The sequence below is a fragment of the Pleurodeles waltl genome, chromosome 6 (genome assembly GCF_031143425.1).
Source record: "Pleurodeles waltl isolate 20211129_DDA chromosome 6, aPleWal1.hap1.20221129, whole genome shotgun sequence".
NCBI lineage: Eukaryota > Metazoa > Chordata > Amphibia > Caudata > Salamandridae > Pleurodeles > Pleurodeles waltl.
The window spans coordinates 1,549,038,947-1,549,060,462 of NC_090445.1; the positions used below are offsets into that span (position 1 = coordinate 1,549,038,947).

At 49.2% G+C, this 21,516-nt stretch overlaps 1 long non-coding RNA gene across 1 annotated transcript in view; it reads right to left on the bottom strand.

Annotated features, from left to right (window-relative positions):
* The window catches only part of LOC138302162 (uncharacterized), a 580,420-nt gene that overhangs the window by 210,102 nt on the left and 348,802 nt on the right, over positions 1 to 21,516 (bottom strand). The window contains exon 2 of the long non-coding RNA XR_011205317.1: positions 1,701 to 1,821. This is a non-coding gene — a long non-coding RNA (uncharacterized lncRNA). The remainder of the gene's footprint in view (positions 1 to 1,700; positions 1,822 to 21,516) is intronic.

Here is a 21,516-nt window from a genome sequence, read left to right on the forward strand (position 1 = left end):
CTAGCTTGGCCAAACTGCGGTGCTTCTAGTTGTCACCAAATTTACTGGCTTTATAAGCTTTCAAATGTCTAATTTAAAAACATTTCTCTAAAAATAAATCCAATGAGACTAAAGTGTGGGCCACTTTTTGGGGGAGTGCATGTGCCTAATTGTGATCCCAATCCGATCCTGGTGGCAGCTTCAAGCACTCTACCTTAGTTTTAGGCAGATTAAGGCTGTGAAGACAGACATGAGATGCAAGTTTCCAGTGTCTCCACCTGTGGAACCTATGGCTCTGCATACACAGCTGGCACGGAGGCGAAGGCAAGCCCTCAAGGGGGAACTGCTCTCCAGTGAAGGTCACTAAAGCGAGCCGGCCAAGGGCGCCAGAAAGGAGCCTTAGCAGATAGAGGACTGGCTGAAGCAGTCAGATCTCGAAGGCCAAGGGCTATTCTCAGTCTGTCTTCCAATCTCGCATCAAAGCGTAAATGTGACCACATGGCAGGCAATATGTTAACAATACGTAGGGCCCGCTTCTCCGAGTCTGGCAAATGAAAGTCACCTTTCACTCCTGTCAGGCGGCACGTCCCATCCTACATGCGAGATAAAACGTGAGCTTTCCAAGTCATGGGCAGCGTAAGAAGGCACGAACACCGTACCCAGTTATGTAGGACATCGAGCTTCGCGCAACCGCATAAACTGATCAGTATGGTGCACACCCCTTTAATGTTATGTGGAGAGATGATATGCCAGTTTAAATCAAAATAAACTACAGAGATACAGATTTTTCAAGATTCCGCCTAGGTAAAACTACCAGCGGCTGTTTATGTGCTCACCAGAAGGTCGTCAGCCACATCTAGAGTGCACCAAATCAACTTCAGAACTCGACAAAGGCCACAGGTGTAATGACGTGGGGGTTATTTAGTGCTTGGTGGGGAAGGGCACCCTGCCACAAACATGAGTTGGGAGGAGTGCCATGTTCCCACCAGTGGAACTCCCGCTGGTTATATTATGAGCCTTCATATAGCCTCCTCTTTCACTAGCAGGACCTCCTGGGGATTTCTTTATTTGGGCGCCCTTTTTGTACTATCCTGGGATTTCCATTGTTGTTGTGCATGGTTGGTTGGTTGTGTTTTATTGTGTACTGTTAAAAGAGATTTGCTGAGTCAAAGTAATGTGTTTGTTTTGGCTAATGTCAAACTAAAATAAGGCTCTTTGAAGTGTGTTATGCATAAGGATGGATATGCTGAGAGACTTTCCAATAATCCATTGAGTCAGTTGGCCATTGCCTGTCTGTGCATACCACTTTACTAAATAGCATGCTAGCAGTGCTTTAAATGGGCCGGAGCTCTCCGGTACTGAGTACCAGCACTTTTTTATTTTGAGAGGGAGAGTACCGGCATAGCTCAAGAAAAACGTAATGCTTTTAATTGGAGAGTACCGGCACTTCTCAGAAACAAGCAGGTACTCTGATAGAGAGTACCTGCACTTCTATTTTTCCATTTAAAGCACTGCATGCTAGTGAAGTATAAACTAGGATTCTATGGATTCAATGTTGCGCAATTGCTCCTGTCTAGAATGAGGCTCGTAACACACAGCTCCACCCGAAAACAATGACCACCATGTTACATAGCTTTGCTTGGCTTTATTGATGCACACATCACATCCATGTAAAACAACTGTATATGACAGTTAACAAAGGCGTGACATGATTATCTTACCTTGCAGTGCTAGTGGGCAGTAGTAACGTCCATTTTCACCTGCCACTGTGATGGCTTCCCTGTGTTTGCCAAGCGAAGAGCAAGTTTGCCAAATTCCTTCACTGGGTAAAGTATTCTCCCCCTGGGAAACAAAAGGAGGATAGATGAGTTTCCGTGAAATCACTATCATAGGATAATAGATTAAAATGATACTGTGTGTACTCATAACAAACACACATGCTCAAGAGCTACAGACTGTTCACAAGCAGCAGAGATATATAGTACGAACAAATGTGATTTCAGATCTAGGAAATGCAAGATTATGAAAGCTTGCATTGTGCATGTTAAAAAACAGCTAGCGTGTGCAAAGGGCAGTCACGGGATAAAAGGTTCCAAGCACTGAAATTCCATAACATGGGCCTCATCAAGCTTTTCAAACTCTGGTCATTGCTCACAAAATAGCTGATGACCCCTCTATTGTAAAATCCACCTCAAGAAAGCAGTAGCACATGCCCCATTTGTAGGTACAGTAAGCCCACCTCAGCATCCATAACGACGTACGCTAGCTATTTGAAGCTTACAACCAGTGCTGTTTATCATCATCAACAACCTTTTCCGACAGATCAACAGCAAAACACCAACACATTGCTCTGACAAACTAATAGACAGAAACAAACTATCTCCCCTCCACATATACAGCAACCTGCTTTCTAACTGATCATCTGCAGAAAATAAGCCCTGCCTGAAACCACTCCTAGTCTTCTCAAACTAACCTTCATAGCAAAAAAAAAAAACTCTCTTATATCGAATATATAAATAAATACACACCTCACATTTGCTTTGTCTAGACTCACTTAGGCCCTCATCATGATACTGGCGGTAAAACTGCCTACTGCCGCGGTGACGGCTGCCAAAAGACTGTCGCCGCGGCTACGAGCCCTCCACCATATTATGACCACAGCCGGATTTCTGCCAGAAGAAAGGTGGAAATCCGGCTGTGGCCGTGCCGGTAGATGGCGGTAAGGTGGTGCTGCTTCCACCAGCAGCGACACACCAGTAGACCGCTGCCAGCCGTATTATGACCCATGCTTGCGGGTGTGTGTTCCATGTTGAATGCGTGTGCATGAATGGAGGTGTGAGTGCGTGTATGTTGTGTTCTGTGAATGCGTGTCTGCGTGTATGTATGTAAGTGTGTGCGGATGTGTGTGTGAATGGATGTATGCATGCGTGGTTGCATGTGGGAATGGGTGTGTGTATGCATGTGTGTGTGAGTGAAGGGGGCATGAATGTAGGGGGGGTTTGGAGAGGAAGGGGGTGTGGGGGATATTTAGAGAGGGGGGTGGGGAAGACTCTATCAGTGACAGGGTAGGAATTCCTTGTCACTGATAGTGCCTACCGCCATGGTTTTCGTGGCAGTAAAGAAGCCAAAGAAACCATGGCGGTAGGAGGGGTCATTATCCTGCAGGCAGTACAGTGACGGCCGCTGGGCTGGAGATTGATGGAGCCCAGCGGCTGTTACCGCCGTGGCGGATGGTGTGGTATATTGGCGATTTGGCTTCAGCCATATCCCCAATGTTATAATATGGTGGAAAGTACTGCCAACCAGTGCTAAAGTGCATATGCTCTCTCCCTTTAAACATGGTAACATTGGATCATACCCAATTGGACTATTTAATTTACCTATAAGTCCCTTGTAATGTGCACTGTATATGCCTAGGGCCTGTAGATTAAATGCTACTAGTGGGCCTGCAGCACTGGTTGTGCCACCCACTTAAGTAGCCCCTTAACCTTGTCTCAGGCCTGCCATTGCAAGGCCTGTGTGTGCAGTTTCACTGCCACTTTGACTTGGCATTTAAAAGTACTTGCCAAGCCTAAAACTCCCCTTTTTCTACATATAAGTCACCCCCAATGTGTGCCCTGGGTAACCCCTAGAGCAGGGTGCTGTGTGGGTAAAAGGCAGGACATGTACCTGTGTAGTTTATATGTCCTGGTAGTGTAAAACTCCTAAATTCTTTTTTACACTACTGTGAGGCCTGCTCCCTTCATAGGCTAACATTGGGGCTGCCCTCATACAGTATTGAAGTGGTAGCTGCTGATCTGAAAGGAGTAGGAAGGTCATATTTAGTATGGCCAGAATGGTAATACCAAATCCTGCCGACTGGTGAAATTGGATTTAATATTACTATTCTAGAAATACCACTTTTAGAAAGTGAACATTTCTTTGCACTTAAATCTTTCTGTGCCTTACAATCCACATCTGGCTGGGCTTAGTTGACAGCTCCTTGTGCAGTCACTCAGACACACCCCAAACACAGGGTACTCAGCCTCACTTGCATACATCTGCATTTTGAATGGGTCTTCCTGAGCTGGGAGGGTGGAGGGCCTGCTCTCACACAAAGGACTGCCACACCTCCTACTGGGACCCTGGCAGACAGGATTGAACTGAAAAGGGACCTGGTGCACTTCTTAGCCACTCTTTGAAGTCTCCCCCACTTCAAAGGCACATTTGGGTATAAAACAGGGCCTCTGCCCTACCTCATCAGACACTTGCTGGAGAAGAAACCTGAACCAGAACCTGCATCCTGCCAAGAAGAACTGCCTGGCTGCCTAAAGTACTCACCTGACTGCTTTCTAAAAAGGACTGCTGCCTTGCTGTTGCCCTGCTGCCTTGCTGAACTCTTGTCCTGCTGCTGAAGTGCTCTCCAAGGGCTTGGATAGAGCTTGCCTCCTGTTCCCTAAAGTCTCAGGACCAAAAAGACTTCTCTTTTTCATTTGGACGCCTTGTGCGCCAACAAATTGGACGCACAGCTTACTCCGCGGTGAAAAATTCACCGCACACCGATCCGGAAAGACGCCACTCGACGCGATGCCTGCGGTGCGACCAACTTCGACGCACGGCCTCGCCTGGACAAACGCCGCCCGACTCCAGAAAGGAAATCGACGCAACACCTGCCGTGAGGGAGAAGATTTCACGCACAGCCCACTGGAACGACGCGCAGCTGGAAAACAAGCCTAGGATTCCACACACAGACCCCGGGACATCTGGTAATCCTGCGAACCACAGAAAGACTGTCCGCGCGCCGGAAAACAACGGCCGACTTCCCCGCGTGAAAAATAACAACGCAAGTCCGTGTGTGCTGGAGAGAAATCGATGCACACACCATTTTTCCCCGTATCTCTTCTTCTGCTGCCGTTTGCGGAGATTTTCCACTTTAAACCAGGTACTTTGTGCTTGAAAGAGACTTTGTTTGCTTTTTAAAGACTTAAGACACTTTGGGGGTTATTCCAACTTTGGAGGAAGTGGTAATCCGTCCCAAAAGTGACGGTAAAGTGACGGATATACCACCAGCCGTATTACAAGTCCATTATATCCTATGGAACTCGTAATACGGCTGGTGGTAAATCCGTCACATTTGGGACGGATTACCACCTCCTCCAAAGTTGGAATAACCCCCTTTATATCACTTTTCAGTGATATCTCTACAATTTCACATTGCATCTTTATTCGTCTTGACCTGCAATTATCCAGATAAATATTATATATTTTTCTAAACACTGTGTGGTGTATTTTTGTGGTGCTATATTTATTGCACAAATACTTTACACATTGCCTTCTAAGTTAAGCCTGACTGCTCGTGCCAAGCTACCAGAGGGTGGGCACAGGATAATTTGGATTGTGTGTGACTTACCCTGACTAGAGTGAGGGTTCTTGCTTGGACAGAGGGTAACCTGACTGCCAATCAAAAACTCAATTTCTAACAGAGGGCCAAAGTGTTCAGACTCTTGTATTCATCTCCATTAAGTTGCAGGAATTTATTGACTTAGTATTGCTAAGTGAGATCAAGAATTGGTAAGGGGAGCGTCCCCTGTGTGAGACATCATTGTGAAAAATCAGTAAGAGCCTTATAGTAAGACACCAGCACATGAGTTCGGTCAAGGAGTAAATCCTATAATTGTCAGCACTGGTGCATTGCCCTTCCCCTCCCTTTCCTTTGCCCCTCTACTTTTTTCTATCTTCCCTTACTTTGAAAGATTCACTATGGACTTTGTAAAAATGATTGCAAGAGGTTGAACATTTTTGGCCTTATTAAGTTCAAGGACCGCCAGACTCGCAGTTGGACCACTGCAATCCAGGCGGTCCAACTGCCACCGTACGACCCTGGCAGTCAGACCGCCAAGCAACCGCCATACCCACCAGGAACATAGTTCCTGACAGGCTGATGGCAGTCTGACTTGTGCTTAGCCACTGCAGTGCTGAGTTCAACACCACTGTGCTGAGCACGAGTCCCCTTTCCGACAGCCTTCTCATGGCAGTTCAACACCGGAAAAGCTGGGGGAAAGGCTGTGCCAATGGCATGGACAGTGCACGGGCCCCCCTGCCCAGCACGCTCGGAATGCACACTGTCTGCTTTGCTGACAATGTGCATTCCGAGGGAGCCGAGGCCAATACTGTAGCACTTGCCCCAGCAGGAACGTTGTTATACAATGTTCTTGTCAGTCAGCCCTGTGGGAACATCGTAATACTGAGGGGGTGCGGCAGCTGGGTTGACGTGCTGACTCATCCCCGTGAGTTTGGTGGTCGGCTCGTCTGACCATCAAACTCGTAATGAGCTCCTTAGATGGGTGTAGGCCTTGCAAATGTGAGGTGTGGAGTTATTTATATAGCCAATGTAAGAAAGCTTGTAGGTGTGAGAGTCCTATAAATGAATCCGTACAACAATCTAGACTTGATTTACCTTATTGTTAAATGATGATCTTTAACTTAGAAATTAGTAGTTAGTGCAGGAGATACAGTAAGAAAAGTATCAAAGTTTTTTTTCAACTGGAACCCTGTGAATATGTATAATGTCTAACCCTAAGGATTCCACACAAAGGTGTCCCTGGAATAACAAGAGTAGACAGCATGTTCCTGTAGAAAACTGGCACTTGTTGCAGTTACCCCATTCCCACTTTTTGCCTGATATTGACGCTGACTGAGAGTGTGATGGGATCCTTCTGACCAGGCCCCAGCACCAGTGTTCTTTACCTAAAAATGTACCATTGTTTCACAATTGGCACATCTCTGGCACACAAATACGTCCCTTGTAAAAGGCACCAGTGGTACCAAGGGCCCTGTGGCCATGGAAGGTCCTTAAGGGCTGCAGCATATGTTGTGCCCCCCTACAGGGCCCCTTACCAAACACATGCACACTTCCATTGCAGATTGTGCGTGTTGGTGGGGAGAAAAAGACAAAGTCGACATGACATCCCCCTCAGGGTGCCATGCCCACAAAACACTGCCTGTGGCAAAGCTAAGTCCTCCCTATAGCAGGGTGTACTATACCACAGGTGAGGGCATAGCTGCAGGAGCAATATGTCCCTACAGTGTCTAAGTCCATTCTTAGACATTGTATGTGCAGTGTGACCATATTAAGTATATGATCTGGAAGTTTGTCATTACGAACTCCACAGTTCCATAATGGCTTCACTGAATACTGGAAAGTTTGGTATCAACCAGCACAATAAGCCCCCACTGATGCCAGTGTGGGAATTATTTAAAAATGCACACAGAGAGCATCTTAGAGATGCCCCTTAAATTTTACCCAATCCTCTAGTGTAGGAGTAACTGGGCTGTGCCAGCCTGCCACTAGCAGACAAGTTTCTGACCCTATGTGGTGAGGGCCTTTGTACTCTTTGAGGCCAGAAACAAAACCTGTTCTGGGTGTAGGTGCTTCACACCTCCCCCCTGTAGGAACTGTAACGCCTGGTGGTGAGCCTCAAAGACTCAGGCCTTGTGTTACAGTGCGCCAGGGCACTCCTGCTAGTGGAGATGCCCGCCCCTGGACAAAGGCCAACTTTTGGTGGCAAGTTCGGCGGGAAACGTAAGAAAAACAAGGAGTTACTACTTCAGCTGGGACCCCGCCTAAGGTGTCCAGAGCTGAAGTAACCCCTCCCTGCAGAATACTCCATCTTGGTTTGGAGGACAGGGAACAATAGAGTTAGGAATGTGCCTCCCTCTCCAAAGGGAATGGGCACAGGAAGTGTGTAGCCACCCTCAGGGACAGTGCCATTGGCTCCTGCCCTCTGACCCCTGTACTGCCCCTAAATCTTGTATGTAAGTGCTTCCCTGAACCCAGCTCACCAGATTCCTGACGACCTACAAGAAGAAGAACTGCTTCGCTGAAACCCCCAGCAGAGAAGAAGGAAGACGACAACTGCTTTGGCTCCAGAGCTACCGGCCTGTCCCCTCCTTCAAAGAACCTGTAGGAGAACAGCAACGCATTCAGCGGGCCCAGCGACCTCTGCTCAGGTCCAGAGGACTGCCCTGCACCCAAAAGAACTCCCTAGGACAGCAACCCTGTTAAAAAAAAAAACAACAACTAAGGACTCCCACCTCTCTCCGGATGTGTGAGTCCTGAACACTCTGCACCCGATGCTCACGGCCCATATCCAGGTGGTCCACCCAGCTAGAGAGAGTCCCCAGGCGATTGCGAGCAAGTGCCCACCCTGGGTTGACCTCTCCACCCCTCCATAACAACGCCTGCAGAGGGAATCTCGAGGACCCCCCTGACCAAAAAGCTCAGGATGAAGATTTCCGACACCTAAAGACACACTGCACCAGCAGCTCCCAGGCCTTGGAGAACCCTACCTCCAGTGTAGCATCCTTCAGCAGGTGGCCTGCCTCCCTGTAAACCCGGTGGTGTGCCCGAGACACCCACCCCCCACACCCCCAGACCTCACCTGCAGACTCTGAGTGACCCCTGGGGTCACCTCATAGACTAGCTTTGGAAACCTGACATCCTGTTTGCCCTGTGTACCCGGCTGCCCTTGTGTCATTGAGGTTGTATGTTTGGTGCCTACTTATGGCCCCTCCAGTGCTCCTCTAATCTCCCCTGGTCTGCCCTCTGAGTCACGGTTACTTACCTGCAGGCAGACCTGATTCTGAGTATCCCCTGTCTCCATAGGAGCCCACGTTAAGATTGCTCATCTTTGACCTCTGCATCCGGCCAACCTCGTGTTATTGGTGGGGGGTGTTTGGGGTTAACTTGTACCCCAACCGGTGAACTTCCTAAAACCCGGAGACTGAAACTGTAAGTGTTGCACTTACCTGCAAATCAAACTAGCACTTCTTCCCCACACGGACTGTTTCTGAAAATTGCAGTGTCCATTTAAAAAAAAAGATTATTGTCAATAATTCAAGAACTGTATAACTTATCGATTTCAAACAAAGTACTGTTGATACATGTGTGAAATATGAATCTATTGAAGTACTTACCTGCAACTTGAATCTTGTGGTTCTAAAAATAAACTAAGAAAATATATTTTTGATATATAAAAAAAGATTGGTCTGGAGTTAAGTCACTGAGTGCGTGCTTCTACTATTGTCTGTGTGTGTACAACAAATGCTTTGCGCTACCCTCTGATAAGCCTAACTGCTCGACCACACTACCACAAAAGAGAGCATTAGTATTATCTACTTTAGCCTCCGTTAAGCCTCTGGGGAACCACTAGACTCTGTGCACACTATGGCCCTCATTACGAAGCTGGCAGTCAACATACTGACGCGGGCCCAGTGGTGAAGACCGCCATATCACAAGTACTGGGAAGGCACCTGCAGAACACAGCCAAGTCACAGTTCGTCCAGCCACAGCGGAAGGGCTGGCGCACCAGGCAGCAGGCATTTTCTGCCTGGCGGTCAGGCAGTAAGCCACAGCCATATTACAAGGTTGCACACCGCCAGGATTTCCGAGGTGGAAACAAAGCTACCAAAAGCCTGGCAGAAATGAACTGAATAAAAGGGAACACCTACCTTCAGGAATGCAGACATGTCCGTAGGCGCTGTGGCACGCAAATTGCAACTCCTCCCAATTCTCTACCTGGTCCTGGAACTCCCGGACCAGTGCCGGCGACCACAACACCAACTGTAAGTACACCACATGACACGGGAAGCCAAGCTGACACACTGGCAAACAAACTCCTGTACCTACACACACACACACACACACACACACACATGCATACACGCTAATAGCCACAACCACAACACATACATGTGGAAGGAAAGCCAGGACAAGGTAGATACCATCGACACCAACGGTGTTGTGGTACAGATATATTAGTAATGTGAAAAACTATACACACAGGCGCAAGGGCCAGTCCAATAGTCCACAGTGCCCTAAGCTCAATGGGAACAAGCTGACACCCTAACCTGACACCTGACTGCAAAATGCAGGCCTCTACAGGACAGGGGCATCAATGAGGTATGCAGGCACCTCAGGGGTGTGGAGGGGTGGCAGCGGGGGCCTTGAGCTTGGTGGGGCAGGTCCTTTCGTCTGGGCTTGGAGGGGGGGTCCAAAGGAGTGGACTTGGATGGGGGTCCTTGGGCTTGCCCTTGGGAGGGGGTGGCTTTAGCCGGAGGTGGGGGGAATTGGGCTTAGCCGTGGAAGTTGAGGGAGTGGGCTTGGCCTGGGAAGTGGAGGGAGTGGGTGCTTGGCCTTAGAAGTGGAGGGAGTGGATTTGGGTTTGGCAGCAAGAGCAGTGAACGTGACAGGGGCGGAAGTGGTAGTTGGCGGAGGTGCAGGGGCAGTGGCAGACTGGGAGGCGGAAGACAGGGGCATTAGAAGGGTAGCAGGGCACTTGGGGGGAACTGGAATTGGGTCAGCGGTGGGGTACAGGGAAAACTCACAAAGGAAATGTTTTTGGGAGATATACGGATAGGTCAAGGAAAGGACGTTTGAGAGTGGAGGGAATGGGTATGGTTGTGAGGTGTGTACATGTAGTTGGCTTAGGTGCAGGAGCGTAGGTGGATGATATGTGTGTGCTTGGGGGCTGTTGGGTGAATGAGTGCAGGCATTTAGATGTACTGGGAGGAGGTGGGGAGGAGATGCAGGGAGATGGCAGGGGGGACGTGAAAGTGTATGTTGGGGTGGTGTCTGCAGGTAGGGTGGATGTGCTGCATGTGAGGGTGTTGACAGTTGTAGTGTCTGCCCCAGTGGTGCATGTGGTGCAAGAATGGGGGTCAGAGGATGTGGTGACAGTGAGGGCACATGTGGCAGGATCAGTGACTGATGTGGTGCTGACTGCAGGTGTGAGTGGTGTCTCGACTGTGAGGGGGAGGTGGGGGGGGGGAGCCAGTGCAGGATGTGGATGTTGTCATGTCTGCATGTGACTGTTGAGTGTGTGCATGGTGGTGGTGGCGTCTGTGGTGCTTATGTCTGTCCTTGCGTACCTTGTCTGTTGATGTTGATGCATGTGTGTCAGTAGGTATGCCTTGAATGGGTGAGGGGAGTGGAATGTGGGTAAAGGAACAGGTAGCTGGAGGGGGGGATGGAAGTAGAAGGGACACTGGCTGCCGTCAGGGAGAAGGCCAGAGGCTGAAACAATCTCTGTAGACAAGACAAGGCACCATGAATGCCTTTCAGGAATACATTGTACTGTCGCATCTGTGATGCCAGTCCCTGGTTGGCATTCACAATAGTTGTCTGCCCCACAGACATGGACCTTAGGAGATCAATAGCCTCCACATTGAGGGCAGCAGGGCTGACTGGGGCAAGGTCAAAGGTGCCTGTGGCAAAGGAGATGCCCACCCTCTTGGGTGAGTGGGCACGGACAACTGGCTGGGGAGATACAGGGAGGGCAGTGCTAGTAAGGGGGTGGCGGACAAGGCTAGTGCTGGGATGGTCCCAGATGGGTCCGCCACCGCCAGGAAGTAAGGAGGAATCAGAAGATATCGTCGTCAATCCGGTATCCCCCATGGCACTCCCCTCACCCTCCATCCCACTGGTCCCCTCTGCTCCGCTGGTGTCAGCCTCCTGGGTCCCGTGGCCTGAAGCTTCCCCACTAGCCAGTGCCCCTTCTCCTTTGCCAGATAATGCTGATGCACACAAAAACAGAGGAGGACAAGGAGAGAGAGAGAGAGAGAGTGAGAGACAGGGTGCAATGGGTCAATGCCAGCACAACAGTCACACAGGGTAGAACATCAGCATTTTATGCCATGCCATGATACACTATGCCCACCTCTGAACATCCTACAACTAGAGAACACCATGGGGGAAACCGCAACAACGCACGTCATCCGATGATGGTCTGACTGATGCAAACATGTACATAAGGAGTGTCATACCCGCCACACCTGTCCAGTACCTGCCCACTACCCGTGGCTGTTGAGACAGGCATGCAGAGGGCTGCACACTCACCAGGATCCTGCATGGCTAGTTGGCAGCCTACTTGGCTATTGTCAAGTAGCACTGTCACCACTTGGTACACCCACCCCACTACACATGCAGTGCTTGCCAGCTGAATAAGGTCATGGATCCGCCCCTGGCACAGTGGTTGGCCAGGACCACGCACAACGCCCTGACACCCCAGGTCTAATCATCCTGTTGTCATGAGATAGTAAGCACATCTAGCTACTACGTGGCTGCACAGTTTCAACAATGGAGGAGTCTGCCACTGACTGCATGGCATTACATACACCTGTGAGGCCAATCCTGCCCAGGCAGACACAACCCATAGTGGACATCATTGTACCTAGCATCCACACCACAGCTACCCAATGGTGTCCACCCAGAGACACCATGCCAACACATGTTACAAGTGAGAGTGATTACTTACCCCTCATGTGGCTGTTGTGCTGCCCTCAAGCGTCCATTCACTTCAGGGTAGGCCACCGCCAATACGCGGGCCATTAGGCGGGTCAGGATCCCACTGGCATCCCTCCCGCTTTGGGAGGACGTCCCCCGCTGGGCATCCGTGGCCTTCCGGGCCCAGCGTCTCAGGTCCTCTCTTTGCTGTCTGCAGTGGATGCTCCACCCGGCATGGACCACCAGGGTCCGCACTTGCTTGCCGATGGCACGCAAAATCCCCTTCATCTGATGGGTGCTGACCTGCATGGGTCACACAGACAGATGGACACAGTCATGTATAGTGACATCCCTCAGACAGTAGTGGACAGCGCACACCACTCTTCCACACCCACACGTCGTCACCCAACGTAGCCTTAGGCCCTCACCCATGTCAATGCTCCATACACACTGCTACCTACCATCCCCATGCGCACAAATCACATACAGGACAATGACATTGGGGTCAACTGCTGCTCTGGTGCCCATGCAGGGGCAGGACCCTGTCCACGAGGTGCTCCAACTCTTCCTGGGTGAAGGCTGGGGTCCTGTCTCCTGCAGGACATTGCATCTTGGCTACTAGAGTCAGAACACAGCAGCACATGCAGTGGAGGTCTTCTGTGCATGAGGTTCAGGAGTCAAGTGAGCATGAAATGGCGGTCACGGTCGCTGCGAACATCACCGTCACAGCCAGAGGCGATCACCATTGGCTCCTGCCTCCCATAGGCAACAGTGTTAACCAATGGTGAGTTGAACGCCGGTCATAACCGCCTACCACCTTGATATGTTACGCCGGCGGGATGATCTCACTTCCACCTGTCCCAGGCATTCAGATAGGCGGCTACCATTTTACATCTCCAGTGTGTAATGTGTCTGAAAGTAAGTGCGTCATGGGTGACATATGCTGGCCTGCGGCCACATCAACAACATCGACCCAGTCCATGGTGCACGACACTAAACCAACTCTCTCCTGTTCCTAGGTACAATGGACGGTTAAGGATGAGGAATGCACCTGTGTACAGGCCTTGCCACCCTGGAGGAGCATCACATCATCCAGACCTATCGCTTGAACTGTGTGACCATAATGGAATTAGTGGTCCAGTTGGAGCCGGATCTGTTGCCTGACATTCGCTATCTCAATGCCATCCCTCCAAGAGTGCAGGTATTGCCAATCCTCCACTACCTTGCCTCAGGCTCCTTCCAGGTCACAGTAGGCCTCGCAAGTGGAATGTCGCAGCCCATGGTCAGCAACGTCTTGAGGGAATGTACTGTGTGCCCTGTTAAAACATATGGCCAGCTACATCCGGTTCCCCCAATGTGCAGAGTTGCCCACTGTCAAGGCAGCATTCTACGTTGTGGCACACATCTCACATGTCATTGGGGCCTTTGATGGCACCCACATTGCCCTGCTGCGACCCAGGAGGAATTAACAGGTGTACAGAAACCGCAAAAACTATAATTCCGTCAATGTGCAGGTGGTGTGTCTCACGGACCAGTACATCTCCCAGGTGACGGCTAGGTACCCAGGCTCTGTGCGTGATTCCTACATCCTGCGGAACAGCAGCGTCCCACACATGATGGCACCACTCCAGAGGGACAGTGCCTGGCTGATCGGTATGTACCCCTGCATATGTGTGCCCCTCAGCTCACTGCACCCTTGTATCCCTGCCCTATTGCCCTCCCAGTCTTAACATGCCTCTTCCCTCTGTGCACACAGGTGACTTTGGCTATCCCAACCTGCCCTGGTTCCTGACACCTATGAGGCGTCCAACCTCAGCTGCAGATGACGCCCAATGACGCCCACGATTGTACCAGATGGGTCATTGAGAGATTCTTCGGCTTGCTGAAGGCCAGGTTCCGCTGTTTGCATGTCTCTGGGGGTGCTGTGGTCTACAACGCACAGAAGGTGTGCCAGATCACTGTGGCCTGCTGCATGCTGCACAATCTGGCCCTGAGGCGTCACATCCCATTGCTGGATGCAAAGGAGGGGGTAGCTGTGCCAGTGGCTGATGAAGAGGGCATGGGGAATGATGAAGAGGAGGATGATGAGGATGCAGCTGACTCCAGGGTGGAGCTGATTCGACATTACTTCGGCTGAGACGCAGGAATGTGTAAACCGTATGGTATGTGTCCTCTACAACTGTCTGTCTTGTCCCTGATGCCACCTGTTGTCTGTGACCACTGACAGAGTTGTTGCAGCTCTGACTCTGGGTGGGTTGGGGGTGTCACATGTGCCCATGACTGAGGTAGTCACAGTGTACAGGTCAGGCTAATAGGTAGGCAGGTGTTGTGCTGTGCACTAGTGCCATCAATGTGAATGTACATTGTTCCCTGAGTTGCCAGTTCAAGTGCTTTGTGTGTGCCACACAGGGTTGTTGCATCTGTGCAGCGTCTATCCTGAGATTCGACATTGGCTGGCAGTGCTACATTGTTGTTGTTGGCAGTGGGTATGGGGTCAGGTCTGGCACTGAGTGCTGTGAGGGTGGGACCATTGGGGTTGGTATGTGTTGTTTATGTGTGTTGGCACTGGCCATATGGTTGTGGACCTGACTGGCACATCTGCCTTGGATACCTGTTCCTACAGTGCATTTGTGTGGAGTTGGCTTCTGTGACTCCTGCAGTGATTGTTGTCCCTGTCTTGCTCTACTTTCAGGATAATGTTGTGGTGTTCTGTGCTCCCTGCCTGGGCTGTTGCCTCCATTGACATATATCTCCAGCCACTGCCTGCTCCACAATCGACCTCCTGCCATTTTGCTCCCCCTTCTGTCACCCTCCCACGAATGTGCAGGGCGATGAGTTGCCACTTGTACACATATTGCCAGTTCCATGCGTACGCTTGGAAATTAAATGTGTAGACATGAACTGTGCCCAATTGTCATTTATTTGTGATGTATGGGGTGATGAGTGGGGTCATGGCGGCAGAGCACATCAGAGTGGTGAGGCCAGCTGTAGGTAGTCCAGGTCCAGTCTGCTGGCCATAGGGAGACGGAGATATGGGAGTGGACATTTGACAGGGGGTCACAGTCACACACAAGGGAGAATGTTCATGAGAGGGTCACTTCCTGGCAGTGGTTGTGGTCTGGCCATCATGTCTGGCTGGATGTCTACATGGACGTCCTCATTTGCATGGGGGTTCCTCAGCTACAGGGGTTGGGTGCTGGTATCTTGCGAGTCCTGTGGCGGGGCCTCCATGCTGCTGGCTGCCGCTGCAGTGGAGGGCTGTGATGGGATGTGGCCTGTGGTAGGGACCTGCTGGTGGGTGGTGGGTTCACACATGACAGTGGCCAGATCCTTCAGCACCCCTACTATAGAGCCATGGTGGTATTGTGGGCCTGCCACTGTTGCATGGCCTCCTGATGGTATTGCCCCTGCAGCCACTGGGTCTCCTGCTCAGTAGTGAGGATCTGGGCCACTGTGTCCTTTGTTGAGGCCCTCCTGGGCAGTCAGTTGGTGTGGCTGTCTCGACCCTTGGGCCACAGTTCCCCTCCCACTGCCCCTGGCCCCTTGTGCCTGTGCCCCTGGCACAGTGTGCCCACTCCCAGTAGCAGCAGGGCCTTCATTGTCTGGGGTGGGTGCTCTTGACTATGGCCCCTGTACTATGGGGCACACCTCCAATTGATGGGTCCCTGGGGCACAGGTTTGGGGTTCAGGGTCTGGTTGAGGTGTTGTTGCCACATGGGTAGGGGTGTACGGTGTGTCCAGGGTGGGTGTGCCTTTGGTGGAATGTCCAGTGGCCCCAGATGGCCCAGGCAAGTCATCCTCATCCAGATATCCAGTGGGGCCTTTATCCTGGGGAGGGCTGTCTGAGCTTGGCATCCTCTGCAGGGTGTCAGTGGCAGGGGTACCTGTGGATGGATACGGTTTGTGTTAGTTGTGTGACTTTAGTTGTTGTGTCCCTATTGTGATGCATGCAGTGGCTCGACTTGCTTCTCAGTGATAGCAATGACAGCTGCTGCACTGCAGACATTAATTTGGATTGGATTGTGGGAGCTGTGGTTCTACACATTGTGGTTGACATCCATGTATAGGGGTGTGTGAGTAGGGATGGTGGGAGAAGTGTGGTGTGGCATGCAGAGGAGGGGCGTGGGGTGTTTGGGACTGGGTCAGTGGGGGTGGAGTGGAGAGTGGTGGGGAGGCATGCGGGGCATGGGTGGTTGGTGCCTGGGGGGTATTGGTGACTTCGTCAGCAGACGCGGGAAGAGCGAACGCCGAGACCGTTTAAACTATTGCATCCAGGCTCCCACCTTCCGAATCTATTTGGTGTATCGGCAAGATTCCGAGGATCCATATATACATACAGGGGCTCATCTGGACCTTAATTCAGTAACAGACATCAGCCAATACTTAGGTAGCATCATGCCCTGCAGTGAAGCAGCAATGGCCAGAAGAATGAATGTACTATAAAAACGTTAGACAAGACTCTCCAAGTAAGATTCCTTGACTACATCATCAAAAAGAACAATACAAACCTATAATTAATCTGACCAGAAGATTTGGCTGCCAAGATTAGAGTATCATATACTAGTACCACTGGGAACGGCCCTGAGGAAGGTTGTTCACTATACCCTATAACACCGAAACGCGCGTAGGCCTTCGGTCCCTACGGTACCACTTGGATAGAACCATGTCCATATTGTTTCCTTGGCTGTGTATTAGATTATTAATACTAATATACTAGAATAATCTATATCTGTATACTCTTATCATTCTAAATTGTCTTAATCTTATCATTTGGATTAGTCCCTTGATGTGTTGTTTCACTTGTAAATAAGACACGTTTTCTTATTTGTATAATCCAGTGTATATGTGGTATGTTTGATTTAGGTGCTTTGTATGTATGTTTTTCTTATTTTTTTGATTTAATGTATATATTTTTTATGATTGTACTATTAGTGAATAATAAAACATTTATATTTGTTTAATAAGTTTGTATTAATTATGCAATAGGATCACTTCATTTGCAACTGAGTACCTAAATGTAGTAGCCTGATATCATAAACATATAACTGGTCAGTTATATATAGTTAGTATCATTTTAGATCATAGTATTGGTACGTGAAGATGATGGTATCTTCATGGCTATCCTAGTAGCTTTCATAGTAGTTTTTCTCTACATTGGGTATTGGTGACTTACCAGAGTCAAGTCCTCCACTGTTGCCAGGACCTTCTCCTCCCAGGATGTCAAATGTAGGAGATGAGGTGGGGGCCCACCGCCAACCTTGTTACTGGCTATCCTCTCCCTGGACGCCATGGAACAGACCTTCCCCCTGAGGTCGTTCCACCTGTTCCTGATGTCCTCCCTTGTGCTGACTGCGTTGACTCTGTCAACGCTCCTCTGCCATAACTCCGTCTTTTTGGCTATGGATATTTGCTGGATCTGGACTCCCATGAGCTGTGGCTCTACTCTGATGATGTTGTCCACCAGGACCCGCAACTCATTGTCAGTGAACCGTGCGTGCTTCTGGCGTGACATGTTGAGGGGTGGGTGTGTGGTGTGCGTGTCGGGTGCAGTGCAGGGTGTGTGATGATGTGTGTTTGTCTGTGTGTGCTGGTGAGCTGTGGTGTTGATTTGTGCAATGTGTGTTGTGTGATATTTGTTTGTTGTGTTTGGGGTGTGCTTTGTCTCGAGTGTGGCTGTGCCTGCTCGTATTTGTCAAAAGGGATTGTTGGTGGGGGGTGTTATATGGTGGGGTGGTCAGGTGTGTGTATGGTTATCAGGTGTGAGATATTTGAACTTGCCAATGTGGTGTTGGCTATTTTCCGCTGTGCCTTTTAGTTCCGCCGCAGTGCGAAGCGCCAACGGTGTCTGTCGTGGATGTTCCACTGTCCTGGAGATTGCCTCATAATATGACTGTCGGAATGGTGTTGGCGTTATGGGGCCGGTGGTTGGTCAGTCACCCTTTCGCCGTGGGTTGGCCTAGCAGTGTTGGTTTTGTGTCAGTATTTGGGCGGTTTGTGTTTTATGACTCATAATAATGCGGTCACTCTACTGCCACCACTGCCGGCATAGTGGCGCCATTTCACTCAGCGGTCTTGCCAGAAAGCTGGCAAACTCGTAATGAGGGCCTATATCTAATTCTGATACAGTTCCCTTTACCTGTTAATGCTATTATTTGAAGCGGTTCCTTTTTGTAAATCATGTATTGTGTGTCCTTCTTATGTTGTGTGCAATAGAACTGTATATCTTGGTTGGATTGTTTAAGCTCTGCCAGTTGCACACTGTTGCAGCATATCATTGTAAAAAATAAAAATGGGAAATGTAAGGCTAAGAAGTTAAAGAGCGCCAAACACCCGACATGGTGGCCGCCACTTGCGCGGTGAGCTCCCTGCTGCAGTATTATGGGTTTCCCACTAGGTAGATGGATGGAAACCTATGGTTTTGCCCGCTGCCCTTGCAGGAAACAGGCTACAGCATTGTCTTTGACTCGTAATCGAACCAGCAGCAATCCTGTAACATGCAGGGTGCACCTGCACCCTCGCAATGTTCACTGTCTACAAAGCAGACAGTGAACACTGTGACGGTGCTGGGCAGGGGGGCTGCACTGCCCATGACAAGTGCATGGGCAGTGCAGGGGCCCCCTGTGGGCCCCTGCACCTGTTCTCCGCCAGCCTTTTCATGGCGATGTTACCACTATGAAAAGGCTGGTGGAGAACAAGGTTGTAATCCTCAGGGCAGCGCTGCTCTGGCAGATTAAAATCTCCACCACCTCCAGGCCGCCAGGATCCAAGATCCTGGCCAAGCTGGTGGTTCCCTAGTGGTTCGACCGCCAGGGTTGTAATGTGGCAGTCAGACCGCCGCACTAGCGGCGGTCCAGACAGCCACTGCAAGTGTGACGGTCTATAGACTGCCACACTCGTAATGACCCCCAAAGTATTGGAAAGAATTTGAATTTAAGTCCATCTTTAAAATTCCAACATTCTTTTCCCATATTTGTAATTCTTTGCTTATGATTTTACAGATGATATTCTGCATTGGTAGGGGTTGTTTATCTATTCATTTTGGAGTGGTTTATTAATTGTTGTTTTTCTGGACATCAGTTTCAAGTCACATTTTAATCTCTGTATTCTATATTTTACTGCAGGGACACAGGAACTCAACTATACTCATAAGAGCCCCGAAGAAGCGGCAGGACGCCGCAAACACGTTTTGGCTCAGGTGATTTTGTGGAATTAACTACAAATGTGAACGTTTTTTGGTAGTACTAATTGTGTAAAATGAAATGTGTATTTAATATGTCTGAAATGAAAAAATATGTGCATACAGTGGTATAATAAAACACAAATTAGCATAATTATAGACTCATATTTAGAATTTTTATCTAAAGTAAGGTGGACCTATGTGGAAAAAGACTGTTAAATCGAGTGCTCCCTTTTATTGGAATGAATTATGACTGGGCATGCCAGAAAGTTTACTGGCCACAAAGGGTTTGAACAGCACAAGCCTGAGACACCAAATTAACTTTTTTTCCTGTAAACAAGTAGCAAGTGGTTAATCCCTAATTGGCTTATTTAACTTCCTTATAAGACCATAGTATGTGGTTCAGAAAACACAACTGTGGTCTTGAAAGCTAAATGTCACTCATGGACACCAGGACGTATTGTGCCATCCACTAGTGTGACAAGGAAAACATGGCTTCTGGCCTACCATTGTTGCCTGACTGATACAGTATAAACCTGCATCACGACCTGCCAAAATAACTCTTCTGACAAAGGAAACACCTTGCTTTTAAATATTTATAAGTCACCCATGTGTAGGCCTTGTATCCCGCAAAGCATAGTACATGGTTTTTAAAAGTGGGATATGTAGACATTTAGGGTTAGCATATCCCTGCAGTGATAGGCCTCCAAAGACTATTGTCAATGAGGAAGCGTCTGGCTGTCCTATGATGAATACTAGAGTACTGATGAAAATATTAATTCTATATCGTGGGTATGGGACCAGCTAGAAAAAAAAATCAACTACTAGTTTTAATATTTAGTAAATCCTCAATTCAATGGTAATGTTGATTTTAATAAATATTTAGGAAAAGTAACATTTAGGTTGTTACCTTTACCCAGCCTGAACCTCCTAGCGTCTAATTTGCATTACCTCTCCAGCAATTGTCAATCTAGTTCTTGACCTTAGTGAGGTGTGGAAACAACTCCCTGATCCGGGACAATGACCGGGCTATGTGGAGGTTTTTCTTTCCCAATGGCAGGAAGATCTCGGTGGGCCTTAAAACTTAACTTCAAAGGGGTTTGCCTTGTTACAGCTTCACAAGAAGATGTTTGATGATACCTGAAAAGGCCTAACCTTTGACCCCATTGTCAGGCTGGCATCAAACCAAGTAAGAGGAAATCTACCCCCAGAACTGGTTTTGAGTGACCTTAGAGGATGAGGCTGATTATTACCATGGCCACTCTTTTGGCTGGGCACACATGCTCTGCACATGGGGGAAGGCATTGGCCATCTTGGTTTTTTGAAATAAGATACACAATGGTATTGTTTGCAGCAGGGAAAATAGGAAATTCTACAAAAATGTGTAGTGTTGCCCCTGGTATCTTTACTGCATTGGTCAGGGAAGAGCCAGGACTCACATCTACTGTCTAGTTATGTCAGGTATAAACATGGCACCTCAAGATACCTCCTCAGAGCACTTTCTGGGCCAGATGAAGAACAGAAGAAGGTCTGCATCTGCTGTTTGAGACCTATGAGGCGACATGGAGAGCTGGAACTTCTCCCACATGTACCCAGGGCAAATAAGTGGCCTCCAAGGGTCAGTTGGCTGACCCTCTGTGTGGCTACACGAGTAGAATAAGCTGCAAGAGGCATTTTTCCTAAAGTGCCTAGCTGACCAGTAGCAACTGCACCTGGACAGGATCTTGCTGATGGCCTCTGTTTGACACTCTGAGAGTCTCTAAATGCCTCCTCTAACGTCCTGAGGTGCCTTAGAAGGGTACTTGTGTGATTGTTTGGGCAGAAGAAAGACTGGAAATGTTTGAATACTTTTCCAACAGAGCTTAGGTGGGCCTTGCTGGAAAAGTTATCTGACTCGGAGTTCCAAACTGAATTTCAGCTTTAACCCGCTCAGAGATCCCTGCGCAGGAATTAGAAAAGTGTCAAGGAGAAATCACCAAAGTTTCAGTGTACCAACAATACCAGCCTGCTCAGAATTTCTCTGGGACAAAGCCACTTGGCGTATCTGACTAGGACTCCATCATGGTTGGCCTAAAATTGTACCTTGGTCCTAGTCTAC